Raw genomic sequence first — 20,101 nt, forward strand, 5'->3', positions numbered from 1 at the left:
ATAGATTTAGAAAACCGGTTGCAATGGAGAACCGCACTGGGCACCAGACCAGGGTAGAACTAATCAAATTGCTCATCTCAAATGTATTAGTCCTGTCAGTTTTAGGGCTCGCTCACACTGGCGTAAAATATAGAGGCGTGCAATGCAAGAAAACATCTTATTGCACGCTGACCAATGTTATTCAGTGAGGCTATGCTCATTTGCATATATTTTTTCTCAGGTCTAATCGGTATCAGGAAAAAAATCACAGCATGCTGCAATTGCCTGCATATATTGGACAAGACTTATGGACGGCACACGGACTGTCCATAGGCTGTTTGATTTTTACGCACACATGAACCAGGAAATTGAAGCAGGCAAATACCCCCCCCCCCCCCCAAAAAAAAAAAATAGATAATATAAGCTCACAGCTGTCCACTTTAGCTTTGCTGGTTATTAGAAATAAGGGGGACCTTACATCATATCAATTACTTAATAGGTGAAAGAAACATGAAACCTGGACTACTAAGTACACATGCAAGGCACAAAAGGATGGCATTTTAAAATATGTGGGGTGGTTGTGAAACTATATATCTGCTGGATATCTATTCTATCTCTTTTTGGAGGGAGGAGGAGGGGTACTTGCCTGGTTCGATTTCCTGGTTACTTTGAGATGTGTGCATAAAAGACGGGTGCCATATCAATCCTAGGCGAGAAAATAATTGCACACTCGCATTGCACACATAAGTGACATAAGTTCAACCATATGAAATTCCACTTGTCCAACTTTTCAGGAGCGGAGTCAGACTGACTTTTTTGTATGTGAATGTGAGCGAGCCCTTACACCGACAAACAGACTTTACACCATACTAGCAACCATCGGTATTCTGAGATAGGGCTGTGATGAGGTCAATGGGCTAAAAGAGGAAGCCCCTCATACACACACTGCTCCGCTTCGTACACCTCGTAAACACGCGGCTCCGCTCCGTACACCTCGTACACACGCGGCTCCGCTCCGTACACCTCGTACACGCGCGGCTCCGCTCCGTACACCTCGTACACGCGTGTCTCCGCTCCGTACACCTCGTACACGCGTGTCTCCGCTCCGTATACCTCGTACACACGCGGCTCCGCTCCGTACACCTCGTACACACGCGGCTCCGCTCCGTACACCTCGTACACACGCGGCTCTGCTACATCCACACTGTAAACCCCTCCTGACCCCACACATAACCTTCCCCTCATCCAGCACCATGACAACCAGCACAGCAGGGTCCTGCATCCACTGAGGCCCCTGATCATGTGACCCCTGACTCCTCCCCTCATGTGACCTCATCACAGGTCCTGTGCGCACAGAACAGCCATATATGTGGTGGCGGCTCTGCAGGTGGAGGTATGTGGAGACCCCCATTACTGGGCGCAGGGGGCATTAACCCCTCCATTCCTGGAGATAGTGCCCCCTCCCCCCAGTTCTGCCATGTGTATATGTACAGTAATATAACACTGGATGTGCTCATGTATACAGGGGGCATTAACCCCTCCATTCCCGGAGATAGTGCCCCCTCCCCCCAGTTCTGCCATGTGTATATGTACAGTAATATAACGCTGGATGTGCTCATGTATACAGGGGACATTAACCCCTCCATTCCTGGAGATAGTGCCCCCTTCCCCCAGTTCTGCCATGTGTATATGTACAGTAATATAACGCTGGATGTGATCATGTATACAGAGGGCATTAACCCCTCCATTCCCGGAGATAGTGCCCCCTCCCCCCAGTTCTGCCATGTGTATATGTACAGTAATATAACGCTGGATGTGCTCATGTATACAGAGGGCATTAACCCCTCTATTCCCGGAGATAGTGCCCCCCTTCCCCCAGTTCTGCCATGTGTATATGTACAGTAATATAACGCTGGATGTGCTCATGTATACAGAGGGCATTAACCCCTCCATTCCTGGAGATAGTGCCCCCTTCCCCCAGTTCTGCCATGTGTATATGTACAGTAATATAACGCTGGATGTGTTCATGTATACAGGGGGCATTAACCCCTCCATTCCCGGAGATAGTGCCCCCTCCCCCCAGTTCTGCCATGTGTATATGTACAGTAATATAACACTGGATGTGCTCATGTATACAGGGGGCATTAACCCCTCCATTCCCAGAGATAGTGCCCCCTCCACCAGTTCTGCCATGTGTATATGTACAGTAATATAATGCTGGATGTGTTCATGTATACAGGGGGCATTAACCCCTCCATTCCCGGAGATAGTGCCCCCTTCCCCCAGTTCTGCCATGTGTATATGTACAGTAATATAACGCTGGATGTGCTCATGTATACAGGGGGCATTAACCCCTCCATTCCCAGAGACAGTGCCCCCTTCCCCCAGTTCTGCCATGTGTATATGTACAGTAATATAACACTGGATGTGCTCATGTATACAGGGGGCATTAACCCCTCCATTCCCGGAGATAGTGCCCCCTCCCCCCAGTTCTGCCATGTATATATGTACAGTAATATAACGCTGGATGTGCTCATGTATACAGGGGGCATTAACCCCTCCATTCCCGGAGATAGTGCCCCCTTCCCCCAGTTCTGCCATGTGTATATGTACAGTAATATAACGCTGGATGTGCTCATGTATACAGGGGGCATTAACCCCTCCATTCCCGGAGATAGTGCCCCCTTCCCCCAGTTCTGCCATGTGTATATGTACAGTAATATAATGCTGGATGTGTTCATGTATACAGGGGGCATTAACCCCTCCATTCCCGGAGATAGTGCCCCCTTCCCCCAGTTCTGCCATGTGTATATGTACAGTAATATAACGCTGGATGTGCTCATGTATACAGGGGGCATTAACCCCTCCATTCCCAGAGACAGTGCCCCCTTCCCCCAGTTCTGCCATGTGTATATGTACAGTAATATAACACTGGATGTGCTCATGTATACAGGGGGCATTAACCCCTCCATTCCCGGAGATAGTGCCCCCTCCCCCCAGTTCTGCCATGTATATATGTACAGTAATATAACGCTGGATGTGCTCATGTATACAGGGGGCATTAACCCCTCCATTCCCGGAGATAGTGCCCCCTTCCCCCAGTTCTGCCATGTGTATATGTACAGTAATATAACGCTGGATGTGTTCATGTATACAGGGGGCATTAACCCCTCCATTCCCGGAGATAGTGCCCCCTTCCCCCAGTTCTGCCATGTGTATATGTACAGTAATATAACGCTGGATGTGTTCATGTATACAGGGGGCATTAACCCCTCCATTCCCGGAGATAGTGCCCCCTTCCCCCAGTTCTGCCATGTGTATATGTACAGTAATATAACACTGGATGTGCTCATGTATACAGGGGACATTAACCCCTCCATTCCCGGAGATAGTGCCCCCTTCCCCCAGTTCTGCCATGTGTATATGTACAGTAATATAACGCTGGATGTGCTCATGTATACAGGGGACATTAACCCCTCCATTCCCGGAGATAGTGCCCCCTTCCCCCAGTTCTGCCATGTGTATATGTACAGTAATATAACGCTGGATGTGATCATGTATACAGGGGGCATTAACCCCTCCATTCCTGGAGATAGTGCCCCCTTCCCACAGTTCTGCTATGTGTATATGTACAGTAATATAACGCTGGATGTGCTCATGTATACAGGGGGCATTAACCCCTCCATTCCCAGAGATAGTGCCCCCTCCACCAGTTCTGCCATGTGTATATGTACAGTAATATAATGCTGGATGTGTTCATGTATACAGGGGGCATTAACCCCTCCATTCCCGGAGATAGTGCCCCCTTCCCCCAGTTCTGCCATGTGTATATGTACAGTAATATAACGCTGGATGTGCTCATGTATACAGGGGGCATTAACCCCTCCATTCCCAGAGACAGTGCCCCCTTCCCCCAGTTCTGCCATGTGTATATGTACAGTAATATAACACTGGATGTGCTCATGTATACAGGGGGCATTAACCCCTCCATTCCCGGAGATAGTGCCCCCTCCCCCCAGTTCTGCCATGTATATATGTACAGTAATATAACGCTGGATGTGCTCATGTATACAGGGGGCATTAACCCCTCCATTCCCGGAGATAGTGCCCCCTTCCCCCAGTTCTGCCATGTGTATATGTACAGTAATATAACGCTGGATGTGCTCATGTATACAGGGGGCATTAACCCCTCCATTCCCGGAGATAGTGCCCCCTTCCCCCAGTTCTGCCATGTGTATATGTACAGTAATATAATGCTGGATGTGTTCATGTATACAGGGGGCATTAACCCCTCCATTCCCGGAGATAGTGCCCCCTTCCCCCAGTTCTGCCATGTGTATATGTACAGTAATATAACGCTGGATGTGCTCATGTATACAGGGGGCATTAACCCCTCCATTCCCAGAGACAGTGCCCCCTTCCCCCAGTTCTGCCATGTGTATATGTACAGTAATATAACACTGGATGTGCTCATGTATACAGGGGGCATTAACCCCTCCATTCCCGGAGATAGTGCCCCCTCCCCCCAGTTCTGCCATGTATATATGTACAGTAATATAACGCTGGATGTGCTCATGTATACAGGGGGCATTAACCCCTCCATTCCCGGAGATAGTGCCCCCTTCCCCCAGTTCTGCCATGTGTATATGTACAGTAATATAACGCTGGATGTGATCATGTATACAGGGGGCATTAACCCCTCCATTCCCGGAGATAGTGCCCCCTTCCCCCAGTTCTGCCATGTGTATATGTACAGTAATATAACGCTGGATGTGTTCATGTATACAGGGGGCATTAACCCCTCCATTCCCGGAGATAGTGCCCCCTTCCCCCAGTTCTGCCATGTGTATATGTACAGTAATATAACACTGGATGTGCTCATGTATACAGGGGACATTAACCCCTCCATTCCCGGAGATAGTGCCCCCTTCCCCCAGTTCTGCCATGTGTATATGTACAGTAATATAACGCTGGATGTGCTCATGTATACAGGGGACATTAACCCCTCCATTCCCGGAGATAGTGCCCCCTTCCCCCAGTTCTGCCATGTGTATATGTACAGTAATATAACGCTGGATGTGCTCATGTATACAGGGGGCATTAACCCCTCCATTCCCAGAGATAGTGCCCCCTCCACCAGTTCTGCCATGTGTATATGTACAGTAATATAACGCTGGATGTGCTCATGTATACAGGGGGCATTAACCCCTCCATTCCCAGAGATAGTGCCCCCTCCACCAGTTCTGCCATGTGTATATGTACAGTAATATAACGCTGGATGTGCTCATGTATACAGGGGGCATTAACCCCTCCATTCCCAGAGACAGTGCCCCCTTCCCCCAGTTCTGCCATGTGTATATGTACAGTAATATAACACTGGATGTGCTCATGTATACAGGGGGCATTAACCCCTCCATTCCCGGAGATAGTGCCCCCTCCATTCCCGGAGATAGTGCCCCCTCCCCCCAGTTCTGCCATGTATATATGTACAGTAATATAACGCTGGATGTGCTCATGTATACAGGGGGCATTAACCCCTCCATTCCCGGAGATAGTGCCCCCTTCCCCCAGTTCTGCCATGTGTATATGTACAGTAATATAACGCTGGATGTGCTCATGTATACAGGGGGCATTAACCCCTCCATTCCCGGAGATAGTGCCCCCTTCCCCCAGTTCTGCCATGTGTATATGTACAGTAATATAACGCTGGATGTGTTCATGTATACAGGGGGCATTAACCCCTCCATTCCCGGAGATAGTGCCCCCTTCCCCCAGTTCTGCCATGTGTATATGTACAGTAATATAACACTGGATGTGCTCATGTATACAGGGGACATTAACCCCTCCATTCCCGGAGATAGTGCCCCCTTCCCCCAGTTCTGCCATGTGTATATGTACAGTAATATAACGCTGGATGTGCTCATGTATACAGGGGACATTAACCCCTCCATTCCCAGAGATAGTGCCCCCTTCCCCCAGTTCTGCCATGTGTATATGTACAGTAATATAACGCTGGATGTGCTCATGTATACAGGGGACATTAACCCCTCCATTCCCGGAGATAGTGCCCCCTTCCCCCAGGTCTGCCATGTGTATATGTACAGTAATATAACGCTGGATGTGCTCATGTATACAGGGGGCATTAACCCCTCCATTCCCAGAGATAGTGCCCCCTCCACCAGTTCTGCCATGTGTATATGTACAGTAATATAACGCTGGATGTGCTCATGTATACAGGGGACATTAACCCCTCCATTCCCGGAGATAGTGCCCCCTTCCCCCAGTTCTGCCATGTGTATATGTACAGTAATATAACGCTGGATGTGCTCATGTATACAGGGGACATTAACCCCTCCATTCCCGGAGATAGTGCCCCCTTTCCCCAGTTCTGCCATGTGTATATGTACAGTAATATAACGCTGGATGTGCTCATGTATACAGGGGGCATTAATCCCTCCATTCCCGGAGATAGTGCCCCCTTCCCCCAGTTCTGCCATGTGTATATGTACAGTAATATAACGCTGGATGTGCTCATGTATACAGGGGACATTAACCCCTCCATTCCCGGAGATAGTGCCCCCTTTCCCCAGTTCTGCCATGTGTATATGTACAGTAATATAACGCTGGATGTGCTCATGTATACAGGGGGCATTAACCCCTCCATTCCCGGAGATAGTGCCCCCTTCCCCCAGTTCTGCCATGTGTATATGTACAGTAATATAACGCTGGATGTGCTCATGTATACAGGGGGCATTAACCCCTCCATTCCCGGAGATAGTGCCCCCTCCCCCCAGTTCTGCCATGTATATATGTACAGTAATATAACGCTGGATGTGCTCATGTATACAGGGGGCATTAACCCCTCCATTCCCGGAGATAGTGCCCCCTTCCCCCAGTTCTGCCATGTGTATATGTACAGTAATATAACGCTGGATGTGATCATGTATACAGGGGGCATTAACCCCTCCATTCCCGGAGATAGTGCCCCCTTCCCCCAGTTCTGCCATGTGTATATGTACAGTAATATAACGCTGGATGTGTTCATGTATACAGGGGGCATTAACCCCTCCATTCCCGGAGATAGTGCCCCCTTCCCCCAGTTCTGCCATGTGTATATGTACAGTAATATAACACTGGATGTGCTCATGTATACAGGGGACATTAACCCCTCCATTCCCGGAGATAGTGCCCCCTTCCCCCAGTTCTGCCATGTGTATATGTACAGTAATATAACGCTGGATGTGCTCATGTATACAGGGGACATTAACCCCTCCATTCCCGGAGATAGTGCCCCCTTCCCCCAGTTCTGCCATGTGTATATGTACAGTAATATAACGCTGGATGTGATCATGTATACAGGGGGCATTAACCCCTCCATTCCTGGAGATAGTGCCCCCTTCCCACAGTTCTGCTATGTGTATATGTACAGTAATATAACGCTGGATGTGCTCATGTATACAGGGGGCATTAACCCCTCCATTCCCAGAGATAGTGCCCCCTCCACCAGTTCTGCCATGTGTATATGTACAGTAATATAATGCTGGATGTGTTCATGTATACAGGGGGCATTAACCCCTCCATTCCCGGAGATAGTGCCCCCTTCCCCCAGTTCTGCCATGTGTATATGTACAGTAATATAACGCTGGATGTGCTCATGTATACAGGGGGCATTAACCCCTCCATTCCCAGAGACAGTGCCCCCTTCCCCCAGTTCTGCCATGTGTATATGTACAGTAATATAACACTGGATGTGCTCATGTATACAGGGGGCATTAACCCCTCCATTCCCGGAGATAGTGCCCCCTCCCCCCAGTTCTGCCATGTATATATGTACAGTAATATAACGCTGGATGTGCTCATGTATACAGGGGGCATTAACCCCTCCATTCCCGGAGATAGTGCCCCCTTCCCCCAGTTCTGCCATGTGTATATGTACAGTAATATAACGCTGGATGTGCTCATGTATACAGGGGGCATTAACCCCTCCATTCCCGGAGATAGTGCCCCCTTCCCCCAGTTCTGCCATGTGTATATGTACAGTAATATAATGCTGGATGTGTTCATGTATACAGGGGGCATTAACCCCTCCATTCCCGGAGATAGTGCCCCCTTCCCCCAGTTCTGCCATGTGTATATGTACAGTAATATAACGCTGGATGTGCTCATGTATACAGGGGGCATTAACCCCTCCATTCCCAGAGACAGTGCCCCCTTCCCCCAGTTCTGCCATGTGTATATGTACAGTAATATAACACTGGATGTGCTCATGTATACAGGGGGCATTAACCCCTCCATTCCCGGAGATAGTGCCCCCTCCCCCCAGTTCTGCCATGTATATATGTACAGTAATATAACGCTGGATGTGCTCATGTATACAGGGGGCATTAACCCCTCCATTCCCGGAGATAGTGCCCCCTTCCCCCAGTTCTGCCATGTGTATATGTACAGTAATATAACGCTGGATGTGATCATGTATACAGGGGGCATTAACCCCTCCATTCCCGGAGATAGTGCCCCCTTCCCCCAGTTCTGCCATGTGTATATGTACAGTAATATAACGCTGGATGTGTTCATGTATACAGGGGGCATTAACCCCTCCATTCCCGGAGATAGTGCCCCCTTCCCCCAGTTCTGCCATGTGTATATGTACAGTAATATAACACTGGATGTGCTCATGTATACAGGGGACATTAACCCCTCCATTCCCGGAGATAGTGCCCCCTTCCCCCAGTTCTGCCATGTGTATATGTACAGTAATATAACGCTGGATGTGCTCATGTATACAGGGGACATTAACCCCTCCATTCCCGGAGATAGTGCCCCCTTCCCCCAGTTCTGCCATGTGTATATGTACAGTAATATAACGCTGGATGTGCTCATGTATACAGGGGGCATTAACCCCTCCATTCCCAGAGATAGTGCCCCCTCCACCAGTTCTGCCATGTGTATATGTACAGTAATATAACGCTGGATGTGCTCATGTATACAGGGGGCATTAACCCCTCCATTCCCAGAGATAGTGCCCCCTCCACCAGTTCTGCCATGTGTATATGTACAGTAATATAACGCTGGATGTGCTCATGTATACAGGGGGCATTAACCCCTCCATTCCCAGAGACAGTGCCCCCTTCCCCCAGTTCTGCCATGTGTATATGTACAGTAATATAACACTGGATGTGCTCATGTATACAGGGGGCATTAACCCCTCCATTCCCGGAGATAGTGCCCCCTCCATTCCCGGAGATAGTGCCCCCTCCCCCCAGTTCTGCCATGTATATATGTACAGTAATATAACGCTGGATGTGCTCATGTATACAGGGGGCATTAACCCCTCCATTCCCGGAGATAGTGCCCCCTTCCCCCAGTTCTGCCATGTGTATATGTACAGTAATATAACGCTGGATGTGCTCATGTATACAGGGGGCATTAACCCCTCCATTCCCGGAGATAGTGCCCCCTTCCCCCAGTTCTGCCATGTGTATATGTACAGTAATATAACGCTGGATGTGTTCATGTATACAGGGGGCATTAACCCCTCCATTCCCGGAGATAGTGCCCCCTTCCCCCAGTTCTGCCATGTGTATATGTACAGTAATATAACACTGGATGTGCTCATGTATACAGGGGACATTAACCCCTCCATTCCCGGAGATAGTGCCCCCTTCCCCCAGTTCTGCCATGTGTATATGTACAGTAATATAACGCTGGATGTGCTCATGTATACAGGGGACATTAACCCCTCCATTCCCAGAGATAGTGCCCCCTTCCCCCAGTTCTGCCATGTGTATATGTACAGTAATATAACGCTGGATGTGCTCATGTATACAGGGGACATTAACCCCTCCATTCCCGGAGATAGTGCCCCCTTCCCCCAGGTCTGCCATGTGTATATGTACAGTAATATAACGCTGGATGTGCTCATGTATACAGGGGGCATTAACCCCTCCATTCCCAGAGATAGTGCCCCCTCCACCAGTTCTGCCATGTGTATATGTACAGTAATATAACGCTGGATGTGCTCATGTATACAGGGGACATTAACCCCTCCATTCCCGGAGATAGTGCCCCCTTCCCCCAGTTCTGCCATGTGTATATGTACAGTAATATAACGCTGGATGTGCTCATGTATACAGGGGACATTAACCCCTCCATTCCCGGAGATAGTGCCCCCTTTCCCCAGTTCTGCCATGTGTATATGTACAGTAATATAACGCTGGATGTGCTCATGTATACAGGGGGCATTAATCCCTCCATTCCCGGAGATAGTGCCCCCTTCCCCCAGTTCTGCCATGTGTATATGTACAGTAATATAACGCTGGATGTGCTCATGTATACAGGGGACATTAACCCCTCCATTCCCGGAGATAGTGCCCCCTTTCCCCAGTTCTGCCATGTGTATATGTACAGTAATATAACGCTGGATGTGCTCATGTATACAGGGGGCATTAACCCCTCCATTCCCGGAGATAGTGCCCCCTTCCCCCAGTTCTGCCATGTGTATATGTACAGTAATATAACGCTGGATGTGCTCATGTATACAGGGGACATTAACCCCTCCATTCCCGGAGATAGTGCCCCCTTTCCCCAGTTCTGCCATGTGTATATGTACAGTAATATAACGCTGGATGTGCTCATGTATACAGGGGGCATTAACCCCTCCATTCCCGGAGATAGTGCCCCCTCCCCCAGTTCTGCCATGTGTATATGTACAGTAATATAACGCTGGATGTTCTCATGTATACAGGGGGCATTAACCCCTCCATTCCCGGAGATAGTGCCCCCCTTCCCCCAGTTCTGTCATGTGTATATGTACAGTAATATAACGCTGGATGTGCTCATGTATACAGGGGGCATTAACCCCTCCATTCCCGGAAATAGTGCCCCCTTCCCCCAGTTCTGCCATGTGTATATGTACAGTAATATAACGCTGGATGTGCTCATGTATACAGGGGGCATTAACCCCTCCATTCCCGGAGATAGTGCCCCCTTCCCCCAGTTCTGCCATGTGTATATGTACAGTAATATAATGCTGGATGTGTTCATGTATACAGGGGGCATTAACCCCTCCATTCCCGGAGATAGTGCCCCCTTCCCCCAGTTCTGCCATGTGTATATGTACAGTAATATAACGCTGGATGTGCTCATGTATACAGGGGGCATTAACCCCTCCATTCCCAGAGACAGTGCCCCCTTCCCCCAGTTCTGCCATGTGTATATGTACAGTAATATAACACTGGATGTGCTCATGTATACAGGGGGCATTAACCCCTCCATTCCCGGAGATAGTGCCCCCTCCCCCCAGTTCTGCCATGTATATATGTACAGTAATATAACGCTGGATGTGCTCATGTATACAGGGGGCATTAACCCCTCCATTCCCGGAGATAGTGCCCCCTTCCCCCAGTTCTGCCATGTGTATATGTACAGTAATATAACGCTGGATGTGATCATGTATACAGGGGGCATTAACCCCTCCATTCCCGGAGATAGTGCCCCCTTCCCCCAGTTCTGCCATGTGTATATGTACAGTAATATAACGCTGGATGTGTTCATGTATACAGGGGGCATTAACCCCTCCATTCCCGGAGATAGTGCCCCCTTCCCCCAGTTCTGCCATGTGTATATGTACAGTAATATAACACTGGATGTGCTCATGTATACAGGGGACATTAACCCCTCCATTCCCGGAGATAGTGCCCCCTTCCCCCAGTTCTGCCATGTGTATATGTACAGTAATATAACGCTGGATGTGCTCATGTATACAGGGGACATTAACCCCTCCATTCCCGGAGATAGTGCCCCCTTCCCCCAGTTCTGCCATGTGTATATGTACAGTAATATAACGCTGGATGTGCTCATGTATACAGGGGGCATTAACCCCTCCATTCCCAGAGATAGTGCCCCCTCCACCAGTTCTGCCATGTGTATATGTACAGTAATATAACGCTGGATGTGCTCATGTATACAGGGGGCATTAACCCCTCCATTCCCAGAGATAGTGCCCCCTCCACCAGTTCTGCCATGTGTATATGTACAGTAATATAACGCTGGATGTGCTCATGTATACAGGGGGCATTAACCCCTCCATTCCCAGAGACAGTGCCCCCTTCCCCCAGTTCTGCCATGTGTATATGTACAGTAATATAACACTGGATGTGCTCATGTATACAGGGGGCATTAACCCCTCCATTCCCGGAGATAGTGCCCCCTCCATTCCCGGAGATAGTGCCCCCTTCCCCCAGTTCTGCCATGTGTATATGTACAGTAATATAACACTGGATGTGCTCATGTATACAGGGGACATTAACCCCTCCATTCCCGGAGATAGTGCCCCCTTCCCCCAGTTCTGCCATGTGTATATGTACAGTAATATAACGCTGGATGTGCTCATGTATACAGGGGACATTAACCCCTCCATTCCCGGAGATAGTGCCCCCTTCCCCCAGTTCTGCCATGTGTATATGTACAGTAATATAACGCTGGATGTGCTCATGTATACAGGGGACATTAACCCCTCCATTCCCGGAGATAGTGCCCCCTTCCCCCAGGTCTGCCATGTGTATATGTACAGTAATATAACGCTGGATGTGCTCATGTATACAGGGGGCATTAACCCCTCCATTCCCAGAGATAGTGCCCCCTCCACCAGTTCTGCCATGTGTATATGTACAGTAATATAACGCTGGATGTGCTCATGTATACAGGGGACATTAACCCCTCCATTCCCGGAGATAGTGCCCCCTTCCCCCAGTTCTGCCATGTGTATATGTACAGTAATATAACGCTGGATGTGCTCATGTATACAGGGGACATTAACCCCTCCATTCCCGGAGATAGTGCCCCCTTTCCCCAGTTCTGCCATGTGTATATGTACAGTAATATAACGCTGGATGTGCTCATGTATACAGGGGGCATTAATCCCTCCATTCCCGGAGATAGTGCCCCCTTCCCCCAGTTCTGCCATGTGTATATGTACAGTAATATAACGCTGGATGTGCTCATGTATACAGGGGACATTAACCCCTCCATTCCCGGAGATAGTGCCCCCTTTCCCCAGTTCTGCCATGTGTATATGTACAGTAATATAACGCTGGATGTGCTCATGTATACAGGGGGCATTAACCCCTCCATTCCCGGAGATAGTGCCCCCTTCCCCCAGTTCTGCCATGTGTATATGTACAGTAATATAACGCTGGATGTGCTCATGTATACAGGGGACATTAACCCCTCCATTCCCGGAGATAGTGCCCCCTTTCCCCAGTTCTGCCATGTGTATATGTACAGTAATATAACGCTGGATGTTCTCATGTATACAGGGGGCATTAACCCCTCCATTCCCGGAGATAGTGCCCCCTCCCCCAGTTCTGCCATGTGTATATGTACAGTAATATAACGCTGGATGTTCTCATGTATACAGGGGGCATTAACCCCTCCATTCCCGGAGATAGTGCCCCCCTTCCCCCAGTTCTGTCATGTGTATATGTACAGTAATATAACGCTGGATGTGCTCATGTATACAGGGGGCATTAACCCCTCCATTCCCGGAAATAGTGCCCCCTTCCCCCAGTTCTGCCATGTGTATATGTACAGTAATATAACGCTGGATGTGCTCATGTATACAGGGGGCATTAACCCCTCCATTCCCGGAGAGTGCCCCCCTTCCCCCAGTTCTGTCATGTGTATATGTACAGTAATATAACGCTGGATGTGCTCATGTATACAGGGTGCATTAACCCCTTCATTCCTGAAGATAGTGCCCCCTCCCCCAGTTCTGCAATGTGTATATGTACAGTAATATAACGCTGGATGTGCTCATGTATACAGGGGGCATTAACCCCTCCATTCCCGGAGATAGTGCCCCCTTCCCCCAGTTCTGCCATGTGTATATGTACAGTAATATAACGCTGGATGTGCTCATGTATACAGGGGGCATTAACCCCTCCATTCCCGGAGATAGTGCCCCCTTCCCCCAGTTCTGCCATGTGTATATGTACAGTAATATAACGCTGGATGTGCTCATGTATACAGGGGACATTAACCCCTCCATTCCCGGAGATAGTGCCCCCTTCCCCCAGTTCTGCCATGTGTATATGTACAGTAATATAACTCTTGATGTGCTCATGTATACAGGGGGCATTAACCCCTCCATTCCCGGAGATAGTGCCCCCTCCCCCCAGTTCTGCCATGTGTATATGTACAGTAATATAACGCTGGATGTGCTCATGTATACAGGGGGCATTAACCCCTCCATTCCCGGAGATAGTGCCCCCCTTCCCCCAGTTCTGCCATGTGTATATGTATAGTAATATAACGCTGGATGTGCTCATGTATACAGGGGGCATTAACCCCTCCATTCCCGGAGATAGTGCCCCCTCCCCCAGTTCTGCCATGTGTATATGTACAGTAATATAACGCTGGATGTTCTCATGTATACAGGGGGCATTAACCCCTCCATTCCCGGAGATAGTGCCCCCCTTCCCCCAGTTCTGTCATGTGTATATGTACAGTAATATAACGCTGGATGTGCTCATGTATACAGGGGGCATTAACCCCTCCATTCCCGGAAATAGTGCCCCCTTCCCCCAGTTCTGCCATGTGTATATGTACAGTAATATAACGCTGGATGTGCTCATGTATACAGGGGGCATTAACCCCTCCATTCCCGGAGAGTGCCCCCCTTCCCCCAGTTCTGTCATGTGTATATGTACAGTAATATAACGCTGGATGTGCTCATGTATAGAGGGGACATTAACCCCTCCATTCCCGGAGATAGTGCCCCCTCCCCCAGTTCTGCCATGTGTATATGTACAGTAATATAACGCTGGATGTTCTCATGTATACAGGGGGCATTAACCCCTCCATTCCCGGAGATAGTGCCCCCCTTCCCCCAGTTCTGTCATGTGTATATGTACAGTAATATAACGCTGGATGTGCTCATGTATACAGGGGGCATTAACCCCTCCATTCCCGGAAATAGTGCCCCCTTCCCCCAGTTCTGCCATGTGTATATGTACAGTAATATAACGCTGGATGTGCTCATGTATACAGGGGGCATTAACCCCTCCATTCCCGGAGAGTGCCCCCCTTCCCCCAGTTCTGTCATGTGTATATGTACAGTAATATAACGCTGGATGTGCTCATGTATACAGGGTGCATTAACCCCTTCATTCCTGAAGATAGTGCCCCCTCCCCCAGTTCTGCAATGTGTATATGTACAGTAATATTACGCTGGATGTGCTCATGTATACAGGGGGCATTAACCCCTCCATTCCCGGAGATAGTGCCCCCTTCCCCCAGTTCTGCCATGTGTATATGTACAGTAATATAACGCTGGATGTGCTCATGTATACAGGGGGCATTAACCCCTCCATTCCCGGAGATAGTGCCCCCTTCCCCCAGTTCTGCCATGTGTATATGTACAGTAATATAACGCTGGATGTGCTCATGTATACAGGGGACATTAACCCCTCCATTCCCGGAGATAGTGCCCCCTTCCCCCAGTTCTGCCATGTGTATATGTACAGTAATATAACGCTGGATGTTCTCATGTATACAGGGGGCATTAACCCCTCCATTCCCGGAGATAGTGCCCCCTCCCCCCAGTTCTGCCATGTGTATATGTACAGTAATATAACGCTGGATGTGCTCATGTATACAGGGGGCATTAACCCCTCCATTCCCGGAGATATTGCCCCCCTTCCCCCAGTTCTGCCATGTGTATATGTATAGTAATATAACGCTGGATGTGCTCATGTATACAGGGGGCATTAACCCCTCCATTCCCGGAGATAGTGCCCCCTCCCCCAGTTCTGCCATGTGTATATGTACAGTAATATAACGCTGGATGTTCTCATGTATACAGGGGGCATTAACCCCTCCATTCCCGGAGATAGTGCCCCCCTTCCCCCAGTTCTGTCATGTGTATATGTACAGTAATATAACGCTGGATGTTCTCATGTATACAGGGGGCATTAACCCCTCCATTCCCGGAGATAGTGCCCCCCTTCCCCCAGTTCTGTCATGTGTATATGTACAGTAATATAACGCTGGATGTGCTCATGTATACAGGGGGCATTAACCCCTCCATTCCCGGAAATAGTGCCCCCTTCCCCCAGTTCTGCCATGTGTATATGTACAGTAATATAACGCTGGATGTGCTCATGTATACAGGGGGCATTAACCCCTCCATTCCCGGAAATAGTGCCCCCTTCCCCCAGTTCTGCCATGTGTATATGTACAGTAATATAACGCTGGATGTGCTCATGTATACAGGGGGCATTAACCCCTCCATTCCCGGAGATAGTGCCCCCTTCCCCCAGTTCTGCCATGTGTATATGTACAGTAATATAACGCTGGATGTTCTCATGTATACAGGGGGCATTAACCCCTCCATTCCCGGAGATAGTGCCCCCCTTCCCCCAGTTCTGTCATGTGTATATGTACAGTAATATAACGCTGGATGTGCTCATGTATACAGGGGGCATTAACCCCTCCATTCCCGGAGATAGTGCCCCCCTTCCCCCAGTTCTGCCATGTGTATATGTATAGTAATATAACGCTGGATGTGCTCATGTATACAGGGGGCATTAACCCCTCCATTCCCGGAGATAGTGCCCCCTCCCCCAGTTCTGCCATGTGTATATGTACAGTAATATAACGCTGGATGTTCTCATGTATACAGGGGGCATTAACCCCTCCATTCCCGGAGATAGTGCCCCCCTTCCCCCAGTTCTGTCATGTGTATATGTACAGTAATATAACGCTGGATGTGCTCATGTATACAGGGGGCATTAACCCCTCCATTCCCGGAGAGTGCCCCCCTTCCCCCAGTTCTGTCATGTGTATATGTACAGTAATATAACGCTGGATGTGCTCATGTATACAGGGTGCATTAACCCCTTCATTCCTGAAGATAGTGCCCCCTCCCCCAGTTCTGCAATGTGTATATGTACAGTAATATAACGCTGGATGTGCTCATGTATACAGGGGGCATTAACCCCTCCATTCCCGGAGATAGTGCCCCCTTCCCCCAGTTCTGCCATGTGTATATGTACAGTAATATAACGCTGGATGTTCTCATGTATACAGGGGACATTAACCCCTCCATTCCCGGAGATAGTGCCCCCTTCCCCCAGTTCTGCCATGTGTATATGTACAGTAATATAACCCTGGATGTGCTCATGTATACAGGGGACATTAACCCCTCCATTCCCGGAGATAGTGCCCCCTTCCCCCAGTTCTGCCATGTGTATATGTACAGTAATATAACACTGGATGTGCTCATGTATACAGGGGGCATTAACCCCTCCATTCCCGGAGATAGTGCCCCCTCCCCCCAGTTCTGCCATGTGTATATGTACAGTAATATAACGCTGGATGTTCTCATGTATACAGGGGACATTAACCCCTCCATTCCTGGAGATAGTGCCCCCTTCCCCCAGTTCTACCATGTGTATATGTACAGTAATATAACGCTGGATGTGCTCATGTATACAGGGGGCATTAACCCCTCCATTCCCGGAGAGTGCCCCCCTTCCCCCAGTTCTGTCATGTGTATATGTACAGTAATATAACGCTGGATGTGCTCATGTATACAGGGTGCATTAACCCCTTCATTCCTGAAGATAGTGCCCCCTCCCCCAGTTCTGCCATGTGTATATGTACAGTAATATAACGCTGGATGTACTCATGTATACAGGGGGCATTAACCCCTCCATTCCCGGAGATAGTGCCCCCTCCCCCCAGTTCTGCCATGTGTATATGTACAGTAATATAACGCTGGATGTGCTCATGTATACAGGGGGCATTAACCCCTCCATTCCCGGAGATAGTGCCCCCTTCCCCCAGTTCTGCCATGTGTATATGTACAGTAATATAACGCTGGATGTACTCATGTATACAGGGGGCATTAACCCCTCCATTCCCGGAGATAGTGCCCCCTCCCCCCAGTTCTGCCATGTGTATATGTACAGTAATATAACGCTGGATGTGCTCATGTATACAGGGGGCATTAACCCCTCCATTCCCGGAGATAGTGCCCCCTCCCCCCAGTTCTGCCATGTGTATATGTACAGTAATATAACTCTGGATGTGCTCATGTATACAGGGGGCATTAACCCCTCCATTCCCGGAGATAGTGCCCCCTTCCCCCAGTTCTGCCATGTGTATATGTACAGTAATATAACGCTATTTTAAAATAAAACTCTTTCCTTACAGCAACCAATCACCGCTAAGTTTTCTTTTTTTTAACTTCTCGGGTAAAATGAAAGCTGGAATATTATTTGTTGATATTATTTTGGGGAATTCTAGTTGGATATCTTATAATGGTCAAGTATGAAATATGCCTTTCAAATTCTATAGGGAGGTGGTGGATAATAATGTCATCCACTCTGCGATATTGTTTAGTGTTCCAGATGGATATCTATGTGTGGGTTGGTTCCGAGAGCTGATGAGGAGAAGGACAGATTATTGGGATCTTGTTGGGAACCAGTGGGTTAGGACTATAACGCTCTACACCAGTGTTAATGAACAGTGCAGTGGATGCAGGCTATATGCACACTACATTTTTTCGGCTTATATGTTCAGAAGTTATGTGCCTGATTGTGGCCACTGTCACGACCCAGGCATCCGTCCACCATAAGAACCAGTTGTAGAGAAGCGCATACTTTATGGTAAACGTTCTTCGCTCTGACCCTCTGTATAGGGAAATGTAGTCTGCTGCATTTCCTATACAGTTAAACAAGTGATGTGCACACCGGCCCGATGGAGGCAGAGAGAACACCCTTTTACCCTCAGTCTGGTGAATTGTCACCTATGGCGGCGTTACAGTATAAGTTAAGAAAAGCTCCTGACTTACTGTAAACTGTAGGCTACATTCACAGACGCAGTGGGCACTCAGTCTAAGATGTGGCAAATTCTTTACAAGGTGTGCACCACCACAGAAAATGTAATTTAGTCACTGACTGGAGAACTTTTCTGTCATAACTTTGGCGTTACTTGAATGATGATGAATTTGTTGTTTGTACTCAGTTACAACCTCTCCCGGCTAAGCTCTGCACAGTTTTCAAAATGGTGGTAGAGCTGGCCGGGACTTGTGTAAAAATGCCAAAAGGTTCAAACAGTTTTACGCCAGAATTAGATGGAATCTGTTTGATGAATCTGGTCAACCTGTCTTTGTGATTGGATAGTCCAGATGTCAGGATAATCTTTCAGCTAAATGATTGTTAAACTTCGCACTGGTAGGGCTCATTCACACGTCAGTGATTTTCTCGTATAAGAAAAATTGGTCAAAGTTTCATCAAAAGGCTGTGTGCCCACGATGTGTTTTTTAAGCGTTTCCGCAGCGGCAGAAATGCTGCAGAAACGCTTAAAAAACTCATGGTAGAAGGCCTGCCATGTTCCTCAATGATAATCCGCATGTGCTGTGCACATGCTGCGGAAATTTCCGCTGTGGATTATCATTGTGGAAAAAAACGCAACACTACCAATTATTTTGCGGAACTGCTGTGTTTTCGCCGCCATTGACTTGCATTAGAACGCGCCAATTCCGCAAGACTGCATCTGTACTTTCGTAATTGGCGCGTTCTAATGTGCGGATGGTACCCGGGTGTAGAGGAGAGGAGAGTCTCATCCACACCCGGGTACCATTAAAAAAGTTGTAAAAAAAGAATAAAATAAAAAATAAACATATACTTACCTGCTGGCGGCCCGCCGTGCGCTCCTCCTTGCTTCCCGGCACTTCGCGATGGATTGAAGGACCTTCGCTGACGTCAGAGTCATGTAACAGGTCACGCGACGCTAACGTCGGCAGGTCCTTCAATCCACCGCTGCCAGCAGCTGGGACGGTGAAGCAAGACAGCGGGGGCCATCGGAGGGTAAGTATACATTTATTTTTTGACATTCTCTCGGTCACAGTATATAAATCCATGCTGTTTGCATGGATTTATATAGTGTGACCAAGTTGACAAGTACTTTCCAAGTGATGCTAAAATTGCTTGGAAAGCGCTTGTCAACCCGCATGCGGAAATGCAAGTGAAGAACGCTTCACATCCGCTTGTCCCTGGCAGGAAAACGCATGTACAATCTGCATCGTGGGCACATAGCCTTAGGGTATGTGCACACG

At 48.6% G+C, this 20,101-nt stretch overlaps 1 protein-coding gene across 1 annotated transcript in view; it reads left to right on the top strand.

The window, feature by feature from the left end:
• The first annotated feature begins 1,303 nt into the window (after nucleotides 1-1,303).
• LOC141271439 (uncharacterized) overlaps nucleotides 1,304-20,101 on the top strand; it is a 92,622-nt gene continuing 73,824 nt past the window's right edge. Inside the window, exon 1 of the mRNA XM_073681513.1 lies at nucleotides 1,304-1,372. The gene's annotated coding sequence lies outside the window, so the exon portion shown is untranslated. The remainder of the gene's footprint in view (nucleotides 1,373-20,101) is intronic.

This window comes from Phyllobates terribilis, unplaced genomic scaffold (genome assembly GCF_046119375.1).
Source record: "Phyllobates terribilis strain yellow unplaced genomic scaffold, ASM4611937v1 Scaffold_5__5_contigs__length_657084704, whole genome shotgun sequence".
NCBI lineage: Eukaryota > Metazoa > Chordata > Amphibia > Anura > Dendrobatidae > Phyllobates > Phyllobates terribilis.